General features: G+C 39.4%; 1 pseudogene; it reads left to right on the top strand.

Annotated features, from left to right (window-relative positions):
- The first annotated feature begins 19,129 nt into the window (after window positions 1-19,129).
- LOC126954444 (HIG1 domain family member 1A, mitochondrial-like) lies at window positions 19,130-19,520 on the top strand (annotated as a pseudogene).
- Window positions 19,521-21,173: the final 1,653 nt, after the last annotated feature.

The raw sequence follows: 21,173 nt of genomic DNA, 5'->3' as shown, positions 1-21,173 counted from the left end.
CAAGGTGTTAATAAGTCAAGTGCAGCAATAAAGAGAAGCCCACCTACAACCTTTTACCTCTATCTGTTCAGCAAAGCAGAGGACAGCAAAACATTTTTGGTTTATTTTGGCTTCCAGCCAAATAGGAACTTTAGAAATTTGTTTGCAGATAAACTATTTCAATGTTGGAGAGGAAACGTACTGCTCAGTAACTACTGTGGGATGCAGATCCCCATTTCATGGAGAAAAAGTTGCAAGCAGCGTGCTCATTTGCTGTGCATATGGAAAAACATAGAATGCTCACCATTCACATGACTGCTAAAGCATTGAAAGTACTGATATTTCTGTACCCTCCAGTCTTAAAGGGGGAAGTGGGTTTTCAGTTTTGAGCATTTGTTGATTTGCCTAGTTTCCCTCTATGTTTGAAAGTTGTCTTCTGGGAAAGAAGTAATAATCAAAAAAATTGTTTTTTAAAAAAAGACCAAATTTTTCTTATCCGTTGCTGCTTCAAGGTATTTTACTTTTATATCCTTCCCAGATTGGTATGAACTGTCTGAGAATGCAACCTTTTTGTTGTTGTTGTTGCTGTTGTTGTTGTTAATTTTTAAACAAATAATTTTGTAGAGATGGGGTCTTACTCTGTTGTCCAGACTGGTCTCTAACTTCTGGCCTCAAGCAATCGTTCCACCTCGGCCTCCCAAATTGCTGGGATCACAGATGTGAGTCATTGTGCCCGGCCTGTAACATTTTTTAGAAATAGAGAATGAGTGTGACAAGTATTCTATTCAGTTGCCCAATAATGTAGTCAGATCAGATACTTAATTGCAGCTGGAAAGTATAATATGGAAAGTATTAAGTGGGGTTTTTTTGTCACAGTTTTTTTTTATGTATATAGACTTGATCTTAAGGAGAAGAAATAGTGAACTTCTATGCTTTTTAAAGTTATAAATATATATGAATAAGAAAATACTGACAGAAATGAAAACAGCCTCACATCCTGTACTTCCTGACATCCTCTTTTAATTTTGTAAAGTTTCCTGTCATTATTTTCCAGTGTATTTATTTTTAAGGAAGTGTCTTTAGCAAGAAGAAAGAGACAAGCACCGCTTCCCTCCCCCATCACCCCCCCCCCCACACACACACACACACACACACACATCCCTCAGAGATTTAGCAATTTTGCAGTATTATTATTCTACGATTCAGCAACCATGACCCATTTCTAGGTGGACACATAGATTTGGGAAGCAGTGGAGTGCAGCTTCAGCACCAAAGGGAAAGCAAGGGGTACCGTGTCCTAGATCTCTACATTTATTCACAGTGAAGGTGTGATGAAATAAACATGTCACAACTATCATTAGTTATTGTTGTTAAGCTACCATTCATTAAGCTATCGCTAGGTATTATGTGCTAAATGCTAAGTGTGCTGTGCTAAGTCCTAAATACTTTACATGCACATACATTGAAGGTTTGTAATATGCCCACAATGTTTTAAATCAGCTTTGTTTCTTTTTCTTTTTGTTTTTTTAGAGACAGGGTCTCGCTCTGTTGCCCAGGCTGGAGTGCAGTGGCACAATCATTACACTGCAGCCTCCACCTCCTGGGCTCAAGCGATCCTCCTGCCGTAGTCTCCTGAGTATCTGAAACTACAGACATGCACCACTGCACCTGGCTCCATGATTCTTAATGTCAGAATTTCTTCTGGGGGTTAAGCCTGTGTTTTTGGTGGTCATGACCCATTAGCAAATGATGAAATAAATTTAATGAGTAGAGATAAATTCAATTCTATAACATCTTTGTGAGGTGAATTATATTATCCCCATCTGACAGATGAGGAACATCAGAGCTTAGAAGGTTAAGTAACTCACCCAAATTCACAGAGCTTGTTAAATGTAAAATTGCATTTGGAGTCTTTCTGTCTCCAAAACCTTGCCTTAACTACTAAAGCTATACTGTACCATTTAACATATCTCATAATAATTCTGGGCCCATCACACCACAACTATAACTATATAGAGAAGAAAACCTACTTCCTCATATATCTTATAAAAGAGAAAATGGGGTTTGTAAATTAGCAACCAGCCTGTATTGTATTGAATATAGGCTTAAAAGTCTAATGTGTATGTGCATATGTATGCGTGTGTGTGTGTGTGTGTGTGCACACGTGTGTATCAATTAGAGGGTGGGGAAAAACATTTATAGAACTCAGTACCATTAGTAAAAACATTGAAATTCATTGGCTTTCAAAATTCATGAAGGCCTTAGTCAATTTTCTGCTGTTATAGCAGAATACCAGAGACAGGTAATTTATTTAAAAAAGAAATTTATTCCGTTCATGGTTCTGAAGACCAGGAAGGCTGAGAGCATAGTACTGGCATCTGGCAGGAGTCATTCCATGGCAAAAGAATGGATGGCAGAAAGGCGCGCATGAAGCAGAAAGGAGAAGGGGGCTCACTACAGCTAACCCATTCCCACGATAACAACATTAGTCCATTCATGAGGACAAAGCCCTCATGACCTAATCACTTCTTAAAGGCCCCACTTGTTAATATTGTTACGATGGCAATTAAGTTTCCAACACATGAACTTTGGGAGACATGTTCTAACCATGGGGATGACTGACTTCTTAGGCAAGAGTTTATTACTTTAAAAAAATGCATTAAAATAATAGTTTGTGTTTACATAATGCTTTCCAGTTTATACAGGGCTTTTCTAGATATCATGTGACTTTCAAACATTCTATGGACTTTATAGGTGCAGCCTTTGTATGGTACAGGCTGTAAAAGTGGTTCTAGCTGATAACAAGTAGTTATCAACAAGAAAGCTAACACATTTTTACCACAATCCATAGTATAAAAATGGTTCTTATAGATAACCTGCCATTCCCAGCTCACGAAGAAGTAGCATGGCTGCCAAATGAATAACCAAACAGATATATTTAATGGGCTCTAAAAAGTCAAACATAAAACCAATCAATACATTGGCTCTGGGACTCAAATAGCTTTTGCAGGAAACATCTTTACTTTCAGAAATAACTATAATGATGTTTCTTAAACACTTTTGTCATTTCAGAAAGATCCCCTAAAATTACTAGGGACACATTAGGTGTCAGCATTCATATATTCTTAGTCACTCTTCATTTTTTAGGGGAAAAAATGTATGCAAATTGACAAAGACAGAACCTCTTTTAGTTGGTGTTGGCTGTCATTTTATTCAGGTTTAAGTATGACTCTAATTACCCTCAAGGACTTTTTGACAAGTTTATCACATGACCACCAGAGTTTCTGCTGTGGGTGAAGGAAGTGTTTTTGGTGGTCACAACAACTATCCATGATATCAATTTAGTGAGTACAGACAAACAATTTAAAAAATGAAATAGAACAGAATACATAGGCCGGGTGCGGTGGCTCAAGCCTGTAATCCCAGCACTGTGGGAGGCCGAGACGGGTGGATCACGAGGTCAGGAGATCGAGACCATCCTGGCTAACACGGTGAAACCCCGTCTCTACTAAAAAATACAAAAACTAGCCGGGCGAGGTGGCGGCCGCCTTTAGTCCCAACTACTCGGGAGGCTGAGGCAGGAGAATGGCGTGAACCCGGGAGGCGGAGCTTGCAGTGAGCTGAGATCCGGCCATTGCACTCCAGCCTGGGCAGCAGAGCGAGACTCCGTCTCAAAAAAAAAAAAAAAAAAAAAAAAAAAAAAAAAAAAAAAGAACAGAATACATAATATCAGAATGTATCACTGGTAGTAAAGGTAAGTGTGTTTCATAAAACGTTTTCTGCAGTATTGTGTTAGTCCCTTCTTGCCTTGCTACTGTGAACCCCGAAAATCTGAGACAGGTCTCAGTTAATTTAGAAAGTTTATTTTGCCAAGGTTGAAGATGAGCCTGTGGCACAGCCTCAGGAAGTCCTGATGACATGTGGCCAAAGTGGCTGGTGCACAGCTTAGTTTTATACATTTTAGCGAGACATGAAGCATCAATCAGTATATGTAAGAAGCACATTGGTTCTGTCTGGAAAGACGGGACAACTAGAAGCAAAGGCAGGAAGCGGAAGGGGCTTCCTGGTCACAGATAGGTGAGAGACAAACGAATGGTTGCATTCTCTTGAGTTTCTGATTAGCCTTTCCAATGGAGGCAATCAGATATACATCTATCTCAGTGAGCATAGGGGTGACTTTGAATAGAATGGGAGGCAGGTTTGCTCTAACAGTTCCCACCTTGACTTTTCCTTTTAGCTTAGTGATTTGTCGGCCTCAAGGTTTATTTTCCTTTCGCATTATAAAGAAATACCTGAGACTGGATAATTCATAAAGAAAAGAGGTTCACAGCTCTGCAGGCTTTACAGGAAGCAATGATGCTAGCATCAGCTTGACTTCTGGGAAGTCCTCAGGAAGTTTACGATCATGGCAGAAGGCAAAAGGAAAGCAGGAAAGCAGGCATGTCACGTGGCCAGAGCAGAAGCAAGGAGAGGCGGAAGGTGTCACACACTTTCAAATGACCAGATCTCTCAAGAACTCACTATTGTGAAGACAGCAGGAAGCCATGAGGGATCCAAACACCCTCCCACCAAGCCCCACCTATAGCATTGGGGATTACAATTCAACATGAGATTTGGGTGGGGACAAATATCCAAACTATATCAAGTGCTTATGTGTATATTATGTGTATACTGAGTGAGGATACTTAATGTGGGTTTTGGTTTAAAAAAGCTTTGGAAGCCACTATGTTAAGGCATTATCACCAAAGGAATTTTAGTGAAAATAGAGTTTTTCGGTGGGTGTTTCAGAGCACACAAGACTTTTTGTTATATGGAGTGGGGCACAGTGGAGAGAATTGCTGGGAGGTGACGGATGTTGATGTCCAAAGTACAAAGGAGGGCAAAGGAGCAAAACTCCACCTAATCCAGTTATACCTAGTGATGGTCCTAGTCTTTGGTCATGGCTATGGATAATAAGATTTAAGATATACCTGTGGGTAGCACTGGCAGAAAGAAGGGCAAAAGGGAGAGGAACAGACAGAAGAGGCAAAGAGGGCAAGAGGGAAAGGTCAGAGTGTTGACAGTGTGAGTTGGAACAAAGATTGGGATTTATGTGTGAAAAAGAGGAAAAGGAGAGATGAGAGCAAAACTAAGAGATGTACCAGATGAGGATTGGCAGATAGAATAACTTTCAGCTGCCAGTAACGTAAGCTCAACTACAATGGCTCAAACAACAAATAAATGTATTGATTGATTCACTGGCTTGGTTATGTCACAAGGATCCACAGTGTTGGCCTCAATTGCTTTCCCCTTGTGGATATATGATGGCTATAGGATGGCTAAAGCGGGGCTGTGGGTCTGGGATGGCTGGAAGAGCAACTGGGATTTTGTGCTTCCTTACTCCCATTCAAGGAGCAAAAGGCTGGATTCCTGTGGATCTCTGAATGGCAAGGGATAACTTTCCAGAATACCCAGCACTCTTCTGCATACATCTCATTGGCCAGACTTGAATCACATGCCCATTTCTGAATCTATTACTGACAGATGGATGGCATTGCTTAGACCATTCAGATGCCTTTCTGGAGCTGGGATCAATCTGTCCCAGGCACATGACTAGAAGGGAGGAAAGCAAAATTGAGGTTCATTAGGAACAAGGGAGAAGATTTTTTGCTGAATAGGCAATCAACAAAGTTCACTGCACACAAGAATTTTTAAAAACTTTGGTAACATATCCTAGTGGCTATAGTGGATTTGATATTGAACATTTCCATCGCTAAAACGGTTTCATTTTTAGAGACCTATTATGTCATGTTCCTTCTCATAGAAGAATGCCTTTGAAGGTATTTAAATAAACTCAAAGAAATCAAGTACAAAGAGCTTCTATTTTCTGTATATTTTACCACCAAAAGAAATCTCAATTTCTACCCCAAAATAATATGCTGTATTCACTCCCTAGAGACAATGCACAATGATTGACCTCCGTTGGAACACACATCATAATAGAGAAGCACTAGCCATTGTGTAGAGCTTTACTTCTCTGCCTGATTCCCTCCCCAACTCAGAAGTTGTACTTCAGCACTATCCTCCTATGTCCTAGCCAACTTTCTGCATCATGACACAAAGACATTGATGGTTAGGATCATTCTAGCCTGAAGAAAGCAAGGGCAAAGTCAGCCAGGCTTAGATGAAATGCACACTGTTTGCTGAATGGCCACGGTGTTTTGAGGTTTCTCTTTATGAAAGGCTAGCATAAAGTCAACAGCCCACAGTTGCTCAAATCTGTGCTTTAGTTTCATTACCACCACCAAACACTTCTCCACCCAGGAGAAATACAGCTAAGTGTTGTTTTAACTATACCCCCAGGGGAGTATTGAGTAAGACAAAAAGCACGCTAGGTCAATAACAGATCTTTTCTGTAAAAAGGAACATTTCAGGAAAATTAAACAAAGTGTAGAAAAGCCTTAGCTTGCAATCTGTTATTGCAAAGTTCAAACAATGGCTTTCCTCCCTGCTTAGACAAACACCAAGCAGGAAGCTCTGAACAGACAAAAAAAAAAAAAAGACCATCCAGAGTCATAGAAGAGAATAGCTCATGATGATGGTCATTGTTACCTCATTCCTATTTAGACACAATTGAGGCCATTAGTTCTTTAATTCCAATTCATCTGATTATTTTCAGAAGTTCTAGAGTGAGGACCTTACAATCCTAGAAATCCTACGTGATAAACTCTAAAAATCGAAGCTCAGTTTTTCAGTTATTTCAAAGCTCAGCTAAATCCCCAAATAGTTAGACTCGCCTTCCCTTGTTCCCTGACAAAATGTGCAGGTAAATTGCTCTCCCTGGGATCTCTACTGATGGTAGGGCCTATGGGAAAACAAGATTCATAGCTTGCTCACTGGTGTTTGCATATACTTTCTGGAGTTTGAAAACTATACTTTTCCTATGCGGACTTTGTGATTTTCTGTTTGGCAAATTTTGTTATTGTCCTCCTGCTTTTCTCTTCCTCTGCTGTACAGTTTCAACATTCAGTTTTCCGTTAATTGATGTCATAGTACCATCTCACAACAATGTTGGCTGAGCTCACTGCTGGCTGCCTTCATAGCAACCAACTGAAAATATAGGACTTTTCCCCATGGGCCCACACTGAACAAAAGCACCTTGCCACTTTTTTCTGTTTTAACATTTATCTACCCCAAGAGGAGCTGGGCAGAATTCAGAAAATATTTGCCATCTGGGAACAGAAATAAACAAGCAGGTCATATGAGAGTCCTTATTTTTTCAGATGCTCTTCTGATTATCTCACTCTGTTGACTGATTAATGCCATTCCCCTTGAATAAGTCATGTATATTACCTCAGTTTCTATTCTATGCTTCCTAAAGTTGACATTGCTAGGATGAGTAAATTCTTATAATAGGTGGGAATTTGGTGAGCACTAATATATTTGACTAAAAAATTTCTTTTATGAAGTGTTTTAAAAATAATTTAAAGTTTCAAAAACTCCTTAGGACATTACCTAGCATTTGAAGGAAAGTCTAAGGCACTGATTTTCATTCCCTTCTGAGACCTTCCAGCTTTAAAATGCTATGAAATTATGAATAGAATAGCTCCCCCTTATCCTTGAAGGACATGTTCCAAGACCCCTAGTAGATGCCTGAAACTATGGATAGTACTGAACCCTAGACTGTCTATACTATGTTTTTTCAATCTGATAATCTAGACGGTTGCATCTACAGTGCAGATAACTGGACCAAGAGATTATTCCCCTTTGGAAGGGACGAAGTGGAATGTTGTGAGATTTCATCACACTACTCAGAATGGTGTACAATTTAAAACTTATGAGTTGTTAATTTCCAAAAATTTTCCCTCAAATATCTTCAGATCGTGGTTGACTGCAGGTAGCTGAAATTATGGAGAGCAAAACCATGGATAAGGGGGGAACTACTGTATATACTACCTAAGACCCAGTATGAGATTCTGAATTTTCTTTTTTTTACAAAGGTTAAATAAATCAGTTAAATATTGACTAGGTAATGTAAACCTATGCATAAAGCAAAATAATAGCATAATTCTGTGATTATGTAATAATACCTTACACACAATAGGTACTAAAAAACTATTTCTTGATTCTTGCCAACTTTTACATTTTCACATACCAGTTTTCTAACTATACAAACTCTATGTAGTGGGGTTTTCAAATAGATGAGTCATTTTATAGCAACATATTTTATAGCTTATATAACTGTAATATGTTTGGAAGGAAATTTATTCCTTTAGTAGGGAGGGCTGTGTCCCTACTACGAGATGTGTCATTCCTATCATCCTTCACAGGGTCTTCTTGTTTCACTTCATATGTGTATGGCATTATAAAGGTCTACTGGAGTGCTATTTTTTTTTCTTCCATTACACAGAAGTCAGATATTAGAAGAGCAAAATCCATAAAATTCCTTTCCAGGAATATCCCAAACCAGACAAATTAACAGAAAACCAAAACACTTTTGCCTCATTTGACCTTAACTATGCTAGTGGGGTTCAACATCTTCTCTAAGGTTCAGGCCCTTGTCTGGTTGGATACAGACTAGGTATTCCTCCTGGTTTTACCAGCATTCTCTGTATCTTTCTTAACAATCCCTGCCAATTTGCCCTGCCAATCACCTTCTACAGTTGCTGCTTGATTCACATTTGTGACTCTTGATTTCCAGTAACCCACTGAGTCTCTCCAGGTACATTCAGACTGGTCTCTCCCTGGACACCCATCATCATCATCACAGTAATAATATCTCCCACCTATTACTGTGTGCCAGGTAGGCAGCATGCATTATGTGGACTATCTTAATTAAACCTTACAACAACTCTATGAGGTGAGTACTGTTATTCGTTGCTTCAGGTTACTAAGAAAGCACATAGCAAATAAGTGGTAGAGGCAGGACTTGAACCCAGGATGTCTTCCAAATACTATTCTCCATCTCCTCTCAACTCTTGCCCAAATGGAGAACTGAACAGGAGCCACTTGGGTAACAGCCAAGCTCCCTAACCATATGGCATTGTTCCCATCTGTGAAAGGGCATGGGTCCAGCTGCATAGAATGATGTTGCCTGAGAAGACCAAGAGTCTTCTCTTAATTATCTTAGTGGCAAGAGGCTTTATTCGTCCCCTTTGTACTCAAAATTAGCTTTTACTTTTTATCCACACACAACGCCACAGATAGCCCAGATTGAATTCATTATGGGCTATCATGTCCCTTGTCATTTGTTTATAAGAAGGGCTCTGGCCTGGCCTTAGCAACTTTTAGGTGAAGCCATCTTTAAAAAAAAAGTCAAGAGCCACAGAAATAGAGTTCCAAAAATGACAAACATTGCAAGCATTCATTTTATACCCACACAATCTTTATTTTCCAATTTCTGCTGGTTGAAAACAAGAACAGTAAGAGAGCTCAGAAGAGAGTGGATCTTTTGAAATATTTCCAACCATTTATAGCCAAAAGCCAAACATACTCACTCCTACATCCTTATTTCATGCAAACTAGATAATATTAAAAAGACTTGGAAAATGCTTTATAGCTGTATGTAAGCTAAAAACCCTACTTAATCACATACAAATGAATGGGAGATATGAGTAGCAAATATAGGGCCTATGTTCTTCTTTACCATAGAAATCAAAAGGATAAAAGACTAAAGTGTGGATTCAATTAAGAACTTACTGGTGGCTTTTAAGAGGTGGCATTTTCCAGTATATATCTCAGGTAGTCTAAAGAGTGATACCACAGAGCAAATGAAAGTCTCTCAGGGGAACTATTCTGTCTTGTGATGACAGTCAAGGCAAGGTGAGAGAAGTAGATTTGTGGGCCAGGTGCAGTGGCTCACGCCTGTAATCCCAGCACTTTGGGAGGCCGAGGTGGGCAGATCACCTGAGGTCAAGAGTTTGAGACCAGCCTGGCCAACACGGTAAAACCCCATCTTTACTAAAAATACCGAAATTAGCTGGGCATGGTGGCAGGAGCCTGTAATCCCAGCTACTCAGGAGGCTGAGGCAGGAGAATCACTTGAACCCGGGAGGCGGAGGTGGCAGTGAGCTGAGATGGTGCCATTGCACTCCAGCCTGGAGGACAAGAGCAAGACTTTGCCTCAAATAAACAAAAACAACAGCAACAACAAAAGTAGATTTCTGGTTGCCAGGGTTCGGGTCAGAAATATTGTAAGGTAAGAGGGACCCTCTCACTTGATGAGAGCAAAAGTCTTAGCTTGGTAGGAAAGGAACTATCTAGCTCCTGTCTGAGTGACAGAAACAGGAAGAGTGAGCAATACCCCTCTCTGTGTTGCATTTGGCCTGTTAGGAAACCACAAGATGGGGCATGTGATAAACCCAGTCCACTCCTGTCTCAGTGTTCTCCTCTGGAATCTTGAACCACACAGGAGTTTTCTCAAATGAGCAAACTGTCTGATTCTGGAAACTGATCACTCACCCAAGTACGAGGTTCCAGATGGCAGGGATCTGGTCTGTTTTGTACACAGATGTATTGTGAGGACCTGGGACGTAGTAAGTGCTCGGTGAATATTTGTTGAATGAACATTCAAATGCACATGCCACAGAGTCCAATAATTTGAGAGCAACCTGAGAAATGCTTGGGACTTGTTTTGCTTTTCACCTAAACAATGATGGCAAAACAAGAAAAAGGAGGAGGAGAAGGAGGAAGAGGTCATTTGTCATCTGCTGAGTTATTTTGTTCATATCCAGTTTGTGTTTGTGGCTTCCTTGCAGAAAAGATGCCAGAAAATTGTAAAGGAATAATTGTGTGTTTTTGCGTATGTGTGTGCGTGACTATTCTTATTGATGTACGTATATCAAATCATGTTGCTATATCTACGTCTGTGGTTGACTTTAACCTCTTTTCAACCCTGCTGAAATGAAAGACTTTCCTAATTCTCCTGATTTAGTAGTAATTATTTAGAATTATAAGAAGCATGATTAGCTAATAATAGTGCTAATAAGAGAAAGGTAATCTGGTAAGGCCACTCTTCTACTCCAGAAATCTCAGGACATCTAAAGTTGGGAGTTGGTGGCCATGTAAACAAATTCAAATTACCTTCCAGCAAAAACCTCAAACTACTTGTTTGAGATGGTTTTGGCTGGAAGACATGAATCCAGATCAAAATCAAAAGCCACAGAAATACTGAAATAGCTGAAACAGAGACACAGTCATTACAGGAAGCTCATGAAAGTTCAAAGGAGGTTAAAAAAAGAAAAAGAAAGAAAAGGAAGAGCTGCAGCAAGAAATGCTTGTGGCATTGCCCATCCCTACTGGAAATGTTGATGATATCCTTTGAAGAGGAAGAGGAAGGAGTTCGAGGTGCAAAACAAGCAGCCCAGACAGTGACAAAACAGGAAACAGGAGTGCTGATGAAACTGAACTGTGAATTGGGAAGAGAGCAATGCATTAAAGCCACAGGGCTGTGAAAGACACCCAAAAAGGACAATGTAAAAGTGGCAAGGGACTCAGAATTAACTATGGATTAAAGCATTGACAGATAGATAACAAAGTCTAAATTTTCTTATTGAAATGACCTAGAAACAAATTTAGTCATATTATTATCATTCTAGGAGTATTATATTGTACTAGAATTGCACTGAATCAAATACTGTTTGAAATAAATGGGCCTTCAGAATTTGGGAGGATTCTGTTGTTAATACATAGCGATATCTCATCATGGTGTTGATTAATAGTAATAGGCAACATTTAATACATTGCCCACAATACTTTATAGGTAATATCATTTAATCCTGACAAATTTTTTTGTTTGTTTTTTTGAGACAGGGTCTCCCTCTATCACCCAGGCTGGAGTGCAGTGACCTGATCATGGCTCACCGCAGCCTTGATTTCCCAGGCTTAAGAGATCCTCCTGCTTCAGCCTCCTGAGTAGCTCGGACTACATGCATGCCCCACCACACCGGGTTACTTTTTTTTATTTTTAGTAGAGACAGGGTCCCACTATGTTGCCCAGACTGGTTTCTAACTCCTGAGCTCAAGTGATCCTCCCGAAGTGCTGGAATTACAGGTATGAGCCACTGCACCTGGCCAAAAAATCTTAAAAGGTATATGATATTAACACTTTCAATTTATAGATGAAGTCTCTGAGGTTGTATGATTTGTTAAGGGTCAAGTTAAGGGCCAAGGTAGAATAGTTTATGACAATAACTTCCCACTCTTGATTCCAGAGCCTGGGTTCTCTGTGCCATTTGATCAATACATGACATGACATTCTACTGAGCACACCTCTGGCTCATTTCCATTTCCATTTGCTCTGTTTACCAGAATTGTTCCTATGTCCTTTTGACAACCTTTAAAGAGAGAGATAATGGGCAGCAAAATGCCCAGAATTAAGGAGCGACCCAAGGAAAAAGAAAGAATCTAAGCTAATAAGGCCCCATGTCAAGTAGGTTATTACAGATTGTAGAATTCAAGTCCCTCATTAGAGTGAGTAAATTGTTGACCTCTAATTAAAAGTCTTACTAAAAGAATTTTAGCAGGTTAGTGACAAAATTCTTGCACTAGGTAGAGAATGACCAGTAAGTTATTTTATGTACACTTATTTAATAATATAACAATACTTTTTGAAGATTACTCTATCAAGAGTTTAATGTAACAGCCTTATTATAACTTAGAATACTGATTCAAACATCAGCATAAAATAAGGTATCCCTGAATTTTTCCCAACCAACAAAAACGTCCTTTTATTGTGGCCACAGCACATGTATCTTCCCCTTCCTTCCCTCCCTCCCTCCCTTCCTTCCTTTCTTTCTTTCTTTTCTCTCTCTTTTTTTTTTTTTTTTTTTTTTTTTTGGAGTCTTTCTCTGTCACCCAGGCTGGAGTGCAATGGCGCGATCTTGGTTCACTGTAACCTCCACCTCCTGGATTCAAGCGATTCTCGTGACTCAGCCTCCCAAGTAGCTGGGATTACAGGCGCCCACACCATGCCCAGCCGTTTTTTTATTTTTAGTAGAGACAGGGTTTCACTATGTTGCCTAGTCTAGTCTTGAACCCCTGACCTCAGGTGATCCATCCACCTCAAAGTGCTGGGATAACAGGTGTGAGAGCCGCCCACGCCTGGCCAGCATGTGTGTCTTTCTAATGTAACTCACAGTCTTGACACAGTAATCTTCAAAAAGACTGTCCATTCTTTTGACATATTATTACTATTTGATACTATTGTTGTTATTCATATAATAACAATAACTTGGTGTGGTTAAGTTGTTTGTCTAACGTCACATAACATAGTATATACTTCAAATTTCTCCAAAATATTTCGTCCAAAATTCATACTGTTTGCCAGTAAGGTCCAAATTGGATTAAGTTTAAGTTTATGTCACTTTAATGTAGTTGTTTTTAAAGAAATAAAAACTTTGCATCAGAATTCAGAGCATATGTTTCTCATTTGGCTGCCATTCCGGCTTTGTGGCATGCGGAGTTCACTTCCCCAGTCAGGACAGTTTTGGACGGCTGCTGCTCTTTCATAACCCAGTTGGTTTGTAACGCTCGTTAGGTTAGGGAATGAGCGCCTCAGACACTATTGCTCAAAATTCTTTAAAGTCTTAAGGCAGATTCTGTCTGGGTGCAGTAGCTGACACCATGAGGTGATCTAACACTTTGGGACAGTGGGGTGGGAGGATCACTTGAGCCTAGGAGTTTCAGACCAGCCTGGGAAATATAATGAGGCCCTATCTCTAAAAAATAAAAAATAAAAAATTAGCTGGGCATAGTGGTGTGCACCAGTAGTTCCTGGGGGTCGGGGGTCAGGGGCTGAGGCTGAGCCAGGAAGATCTGTTTAGCCCAAGAAGTCTGCAGTGAGCCATGATCGCACCAGTGCACTCTATCTAGCCTGGATGATAGAGTGAGACCCTGCTACACAAAAGAGCAAACTCTAAATGAACAGAAAGACCTATATATACTTACACGGACGAAGGCAACATAGAACACCAAGAGGCTTCCGCTCAGAGCACAATCATGTTGCTGGGAATTTGAGGGCAGATGTAGAAAGATACACATGCTGTGGCCACAGTGCAAGGACATTTTTCTCTGTTGGGAAAAATTCAGGGATGCTTTATTTTATGCTGACATTCAAATAAATATGCTTACTAGTAAATGCTCCTGGGCTAAGGCTGTTACAAGATGGAACGCTGTTAGCTTGGTTCCATAGAGGATGGATTTCTAGACTTCTATAATTTTATTTGATTTGGATTAATGGGGCTCGAATGTATTCATGTGAAAAAACAACTGAAAATCATGTTGCTCTTTGTAGGATAAAATGAAATATAAATAGTTATATTGTTAAAAATATCCAGTATATAATTTTGTTTTGAATTATATACTATTGTATACTATTATAGAATGATAATATTCTTAAAACCAAAGGAATATGTTAAATGTATGGAGAAAAATGTGTAATTGAGAACGTTCTATGCATTAACATCTTTTTTCCTTAATATTTCGTGTGGAAAAGGTAGCTAGTTGCCTAACCTTGATTCTTATCCCAGCAGAGTATCTCTCAAGACAAAAACTACATTTCCCAGTCTCCCCTATGGCTAACTGTGGCCGCGTGACTAATTTCTGTCAAAGATATGAAAGCATAATTCCTAGATGAAATGTCTAGAAGGGCGACTTAACAGAATTTTACTCAGCTGGGGGTGATACTTTCTGCATTTCCTTCTTATTTTGGCCTGCAATGCAGGTGTGATAACTGGAGCTTCAGCAGCCCAGAAATGACCTTAATAATAAAAGCCATGTGTTAAGATAATAGGGAAAAGAGCCTGGGGGTCCCAGATGATATTATGGAGTGGCTATAGCTAAATAGTTTCTCTTCCAACTCCTTTTATCTGAGAAAAGAAACCCCCAAATTCCAGCTTGCTTTAGGCTTTGGTAGTTTACTTTTTTTTTTTTTTAAACGTGCGACAAAACCTAATCCTGATATATTAGCAATAAAATCCTCGACTCCCAGTCCTAGCATTGAATTTCAGAACCCAAACACCTAAAACTACTGATAATCAGTATAAGAGTATAGTTTGAGAACCACGGGTTTGGTTCTTATCTGTGGATTTTTATTGAAAAAATTATAAAAATAATTATTGAAATTAACCTTTATTTTTATCTTTGTAAGTCTCGCTTTCACTGAAAAAAGAAAAGAATAGCTAAATGGCATTGGATCTCATTAGCATTTTCTTTCTCTGTCTCTGTCTGTCTCTATGTCTCTGTCTCTCTCTCTCTGTCTCTCTCTCTGTCTCTCTCTTTCTCTGTCTCTCTCTGTCTCTGTCTCTGTCTCTCTCTCTCTCTCTCTGCCTCTCTCCTCAGGTAATATTCAGCAATGATATAAGTTTCATCCTGGTCAAAGTATTTATTTTTTTGCGTATGTATATAACACTTTACGTTCATTAAGTATACCCACACAATTATCTCTTATGATTCTCATAATAGATCCATGAAGTAGACAAGACAAACAAATTTCCATTTCTACCAAAGTGGAAACTAGGTTTTCATCCTCATTACATCAATTTGAGGCAGATGGGACTATTATCTCTAACATACATAAAGCAGAATCATGAAATGATCACATCATTTGACCCAGTGCCTTGAATACAAGTTGGCATTCAATAAATACTTACTGGATGCCTGGATAAGTGCCTGGGTAAGTGAGAAAAATGATGCAGGGAAGCTAAAGGAGGTATCAGAGTCACAACATTGGAATTAAAATGGGGGTTTTCACTTCTATTCTATTTCTTTTTCCATTAATTACGCCATGTTGCCTCTCCCTAGAAATTCATTCTTCAATTTGCTGAGTTGTCCATTTGAGTGTACTGTGGGTGGAAGGCAGTTTTCAGATGGTCATCAATGGTGAACTTCAGCTGATGCCCCAGCACAACATTGTACACACCACAAAAGAGTTTGCTTCCACTGGCAGCTCTCCCAATCCTCACATATTAATGCTCTGCCAACAGCTATTGTCTTTGACAAGTGACTGTGCTGGCAACATAGCATTTCCTTAAACAAAGCCCTTCACATGGATAGCCAGCAAGGAGTCCCATTTCTAGCTTTGCCTGACACTCTCACACAGCTAGAGTATTTGTTTTACTTGGGAAAATGTTCCAGGAGGCTCTGTGCTTGTGGTAATTGTTGTGGTTTAACAACAGTTTAAAGATTTGAACTAGGAAACATAACAGCCCCAGTGGACCCTAACATTTAGAACATTTTCTTTCTTCTGAAGGAGCTAAGAAATAAACAAGAGCCAGAAAAACCTGAAATTATCACCCTGGGTTATTCTAAGGTGTGTGTCTGAGGTGAATTTACATATTCTTTATGGCAGACAACTGAGACAAATATTAAATGATTTCTCCTAAGTCACCTAATTTGTCAAGATATTAGCTATAAAGTCTAGGTTAGGGGTGTTCAAGGCTTCCCTGGGCCACATTGGAAGAAAAATTGTCTTGGGCCACACATAAAATACACTAACACTAATGATAGCTGATGAGCTAAAAGAAAAAAAAAATCGCAAAAAAATCTCATAATGTTTAAGAATCTCATAATGTTTAACAAAGTTTACAGATTTGTTTTAGGCCACATTCATAGCTGTCCTGGGCCGCATGCAGTCTGTGGGCCGCGGGTTGGACAAGTTTGGTCTAGGTCCTGTACTATTCAGTTAGTTAGTGAATGGAATTCTAAGCCTGCCATTTGCTGGCTGTGCAAAATTGGAGAAATTAATAATTCTCTCTGAACCTCAGTTTGCTTTTTTTTTTTTTTTTTTTATAGACAGGGTCTTGCTCTGTCACCCAGGCTGGAGTGCTGTGGCACAATCACGGCTCACTGCAGCCTTGACTTCTTAAGCTCAAGTGATCCTCCCAGATCAGCCTGTTGAGTAGCTGAGATAACAGATGTGTGTCACCATGACCAGATAAATTTTTAATTTTTTGTAGAGATAGGGTCTTGCTATGTTGCCTACTCTGGTCTCAAAATCCTGGGCTCAACCCCTCCTCTCACCTTGGCCTCCCAAAGTGCTGAGATTACAGGCGTGAGCCATTTCACCAGGCCCGAACCTCAATTGGTATGTTTTCATAACTGGAATAATATTTCTTGACTCAAAAGTTGTCAAAAGTTTAAATGAGATGTAAGGGGTCTAGAAATTTAGAAGTCACTCAATTCCATGTTCATTTCTTTCCTTCCCCCAGTAACTCTATTTCTAGAACACCATGACATATTCTGTGACCAAGAAGAAGCACTGAGAAATTCAAAATAAGCTTTATCAAAGCATTCTAATTTGCTTTAGTATAGAGAAGTTAAAAAATTCCCATAACATGCATAATTCACAAAAATACCTAAGAGGATCTAGAAGACAATTGGCCTGGTTTACTTCACCTGTGATAATTCTGGTTCTTTGGTGTATTATACTTTTGGCCCGGATTCTGTAATAGAACTCAGAGAATTGAGTGAAAACATCTTGGTGCCAATGACCTTCTCACAGTCCTGACCCCAAAGTCCTTACCTATCTATGCCTTTTCATAGCATGCCCATACTTTGTTCAGCAAATGTATTTGAAGCACCAAATATGTGCCAGGCACTATCTAGGTTCTAAGTATACGGCAATGAGCAAAACAGATAAAAGAGCTGTCTGTGAGTAGGGACAGACAATAAACCAAATAAGTATGGTCTGTTGGTGAGTGATAAGCATGACACAGAAAAATGAGGTAGAAAGAGAGACATGGAGTGTTGGGGGCAGGAGTTTGCAATTAAACATGGTGGTCAGGAAGGTCGCATGAGAAAATGAACAAGTAAAGACATAAAGGAGGTAGGGAATGAGCTCTGCAGAAATCTGGAAGAAGAGCAGAAAGCATGGGAAGAACATAGACTCTGAGGCAGGAAAGTGACTGGCATATTTATAGAACAGTAAGAAGGCCAGTGTGGCTGCAGCAGAGACAAAGGAGAAAATAGCGGGACATGAAGCGAGATGGGTAAGGAGATGGGGAGAGGGCAGATTGTGTATGGTCATTATAAGGACTTTGTCTTTTACTCTAAGTGAAATGGAAGTATTTGGTAGGTTTGAGAAATGACGTGATCTGACCTATGTTTTAAAAGAACTATTTCAACTGCTGGGTTGTGAAATAGACTGAAAAGCAGTGAGATCAGCAAGGAGATGGTTGCAGTAATCCAGTGAGACATGATGCAAATATTTGCTGATGGGTGGGATGTGGGGTGTGAGAGACAGAGAGAGACTCCAAGTTTTTTGGCATGAGAAAGAAAAAGGATGGCGTTCCCCTTAACTTACATGCAGAAGACTACAGGAAAAACAGGTTTGGAGGCAGATCAGCAGTCTGCTACTGGACATACAAATTTGAGATGATTATTAGACATCCAAAGAGAGATGTCATGTAGGAAATTAGATATCCAGTCAAGACATAGGGGAGAAATCTGGGCTGGAGATGTAAATGTGAGTGTTGTCAACCTATACATGGTATTGAAAGAAAAGAAGACAGATATTTATGTGCATAGAGACAGGCAAGTGGGTAAGACGTGGTGGAGGGAGCTTCTGCAAGGTCTCTACTGCGTGCTCAATTTTCCCAGTGGAAAGAGAAGCCACGTTATCCATAGGGAGTTTCTAGTTAAGGAACGGCACACGCCCAGCTGTAGAGTAAGAGTGATTCCCAGTAATAACTGCCAGACTACTAGCCTTTATCTGGCCTAAGTTTCCCAGACTCTGGAAGTCTAGGGCCCATTCTGTCAGTGTCTCTCTTTGGTCCACCATCCCAGATCTCAGTTTTTCTCACCTGTATCTTTGTGGTAGGGTAAACATACAACGTGGCTTTTTCCTAAACAGGGACTTTAGTATCCTGGCTCAGAGAACCGGCTCTTCCAAGTCATTTGAATGCAGGGTGCCTGGAAAGAAGAAGAAGGAACCATCGAGTTCAACAACTTCAAACCTCGCTCCATTCTTTTATGTGAACCCTAGGGAAACAATTTTATTTTTGGTAAAAGATGTATATGTGCAGATGTTCGTAAGTGTTATTTATAATAAAAAATAATGAGGAAACACTCTAAACATCCCAAGAAGGGGAACGGTTAAATAAATTGTCATACACCGGTAAGATAAAATATTATATAGGCATTAAAAGCAATATTTACAACAATGCTTAATAACATGGCAGATGACTACAATATAATGTTAGATAAAAAGTAATATAGACGTCAGTTGAATTGTGAGAGATTTTCTAACTCCAGAGAGATTCTTCAAGCAATCACTAGGTCAACAGACACAGATGTTTCCCTTTCTTCCTATGATAAAGATCAAGGATCCAAACTTGTTCGAAAAGTTGAAGAGGCACCATTTGTTCTCATTGGAAAGGCAGGCTTTCCAGCAATTGTCCCATATGGATTATACAAATGGAAGAGCAGAGGAAATGCTAAAATGTCCCTTCTCCTGATGCACACGTGTTGTAGAAGCAATGGCTGTTGGTATGGGCTGTTCTGTGTATTAGGAATTCTGGGCAAAGCCTAAGCCTTGGAAGGAGGGTGCTGTCTTGATCTGGTGAGAGGACCTTACTTTAGTTAGACATCCCATTATTGCAGTTACATGTTTATGTTGGAAATAAATTATTTGAGTGGGTTCAGATGATAACATGGTATTTTGAATATTGGCTTCCTTTCTTGCAGGCTTGATTTGCCTGGTGACCAAATTACTAGTGACCAGTTCACTAACTAGGTCATTCAGGGGAAATCAAGTTAACATAAAAGAAACATGTCACCTAATTCCACTTGATGGTGTTAAAACTTTAAAACCACCTTCTTAGACTGTAAAGATGAAATTAGGACCAGGTGTGGTGGCTCATTCCTGTAATCCCAGTACTTTGAGAGGCCAAGGCGGATGGATCACTTGAGGCCAGGAGTTTGAGACCAGCCTGGCCAACATAGCAAAACCCCGTCTCTACTAAAAATACACACACACACACACACACACACACACACACAATTAGCCGGGTATGGTGGTGTATGCCTGTAATCCCAGCTCCTTGGGAGACTGAGCCATGAGAATCACTGGAACCTGGGAGGCAGAGGTTGCAGTTACTATACTCCAGCCTGGGTGATAGAGAGAGAGAAAAAAAAAAAAAAAAAGAAAGAGAAAAAAAGAAAGAGGGAAAGAGAGAGAGAGAGAAAGAGAGAAAGAAAGAAAAAAGGAAAAAGAAAAGAAGAAATTAGTTCTAAAGAAGATAGCTGGCCATCCCTGAAGTACTCCCAGTTTGCTGAAGAATTTCACATGCTTTGTATGTTATCTAGTAGTCCTATCTGCCTTACTTTTTAATTTAACTTTTCTTCTTCCTGTCTTGTGGACTGGCTGGCTCTTTTAGAACTCTTTCTGAAACGTGCATGGAATATATTAACAACTTTTAACACCTCCTGCAACTCTTAAATGTATGTATGCATGTCTAAACCGAATCAAGAAAGCTTACAACAGGGCTTCATAGTAATAGTATTTATTTCAGAATCATAATTGTAAACATGAGAATAACTTATGAACTCCGGTTTAGCTCTTTTATAATTGCAGAATTATATTTTAGCTGCTGTTATATTAGATTAATTTTTAAATGTAATCTTGAAATAGAAATACGTATTTTAAGCGCTCATGCTAAGGTAAATGAAGAACACTTTTTAAATTTTCTCCAGAAGAATCATAAACAAGAGACTAAACAAATTACCTATAATGAAAGCGACTAATGAGCAAGCTGGTTTGGCCAGATACTATACACAAACTTTGATAACAGACAAAATGCTTACTTTGTAAGCTTTTTTTTTTTTTTTTTTTTTTTTTTTTTTGAGATGGGATCTTGCTCTGTCACCCAGGCTGTAGAGTGCAGTGGCACGATCACGGCTCACTGAAGCCTTAACCTCCCAGGCTCAAGCAATCCTACCACATCAGCCTCCAGACTCACTGGGACTACAGGTGCACACCACCACACCCAGTTAATTAGAATGCTTTATTACACTTGTGAAATTCTCTTGTCTAACCTGAATTTACATTCTATAGTGGTAACATAGCATATGTGTTGTTATTAAAGTGACTATGTAAAAAAAAATATAAAACTGTATATACAATATGATTCCAATTTTATACTTTCATATGTGCAGAGAACACAGAATGAAAGGAAGTATTCCTAATAATGGTTTGTCAGTGGTAGACTTGGGTTTTT

Source organism: Macaca thibetana, chromosome 5 (assembly GCF_024542745.1).
Source record: "Macaca thibetana thibetana isolate TM-01 chromosome 5, ASM2454274v1, whole genome shotgun sequence".
Taxonomy (NCBI): domain Eukaryota; kingdom Metazoa; phylum Chordata; class Mammalia; order Primates; family Cercopithecidae; genus Macaca; species Macaca thibetana.
This window is presented reverse-complemented; position numbering and strand designations above follow the sequence as displayed.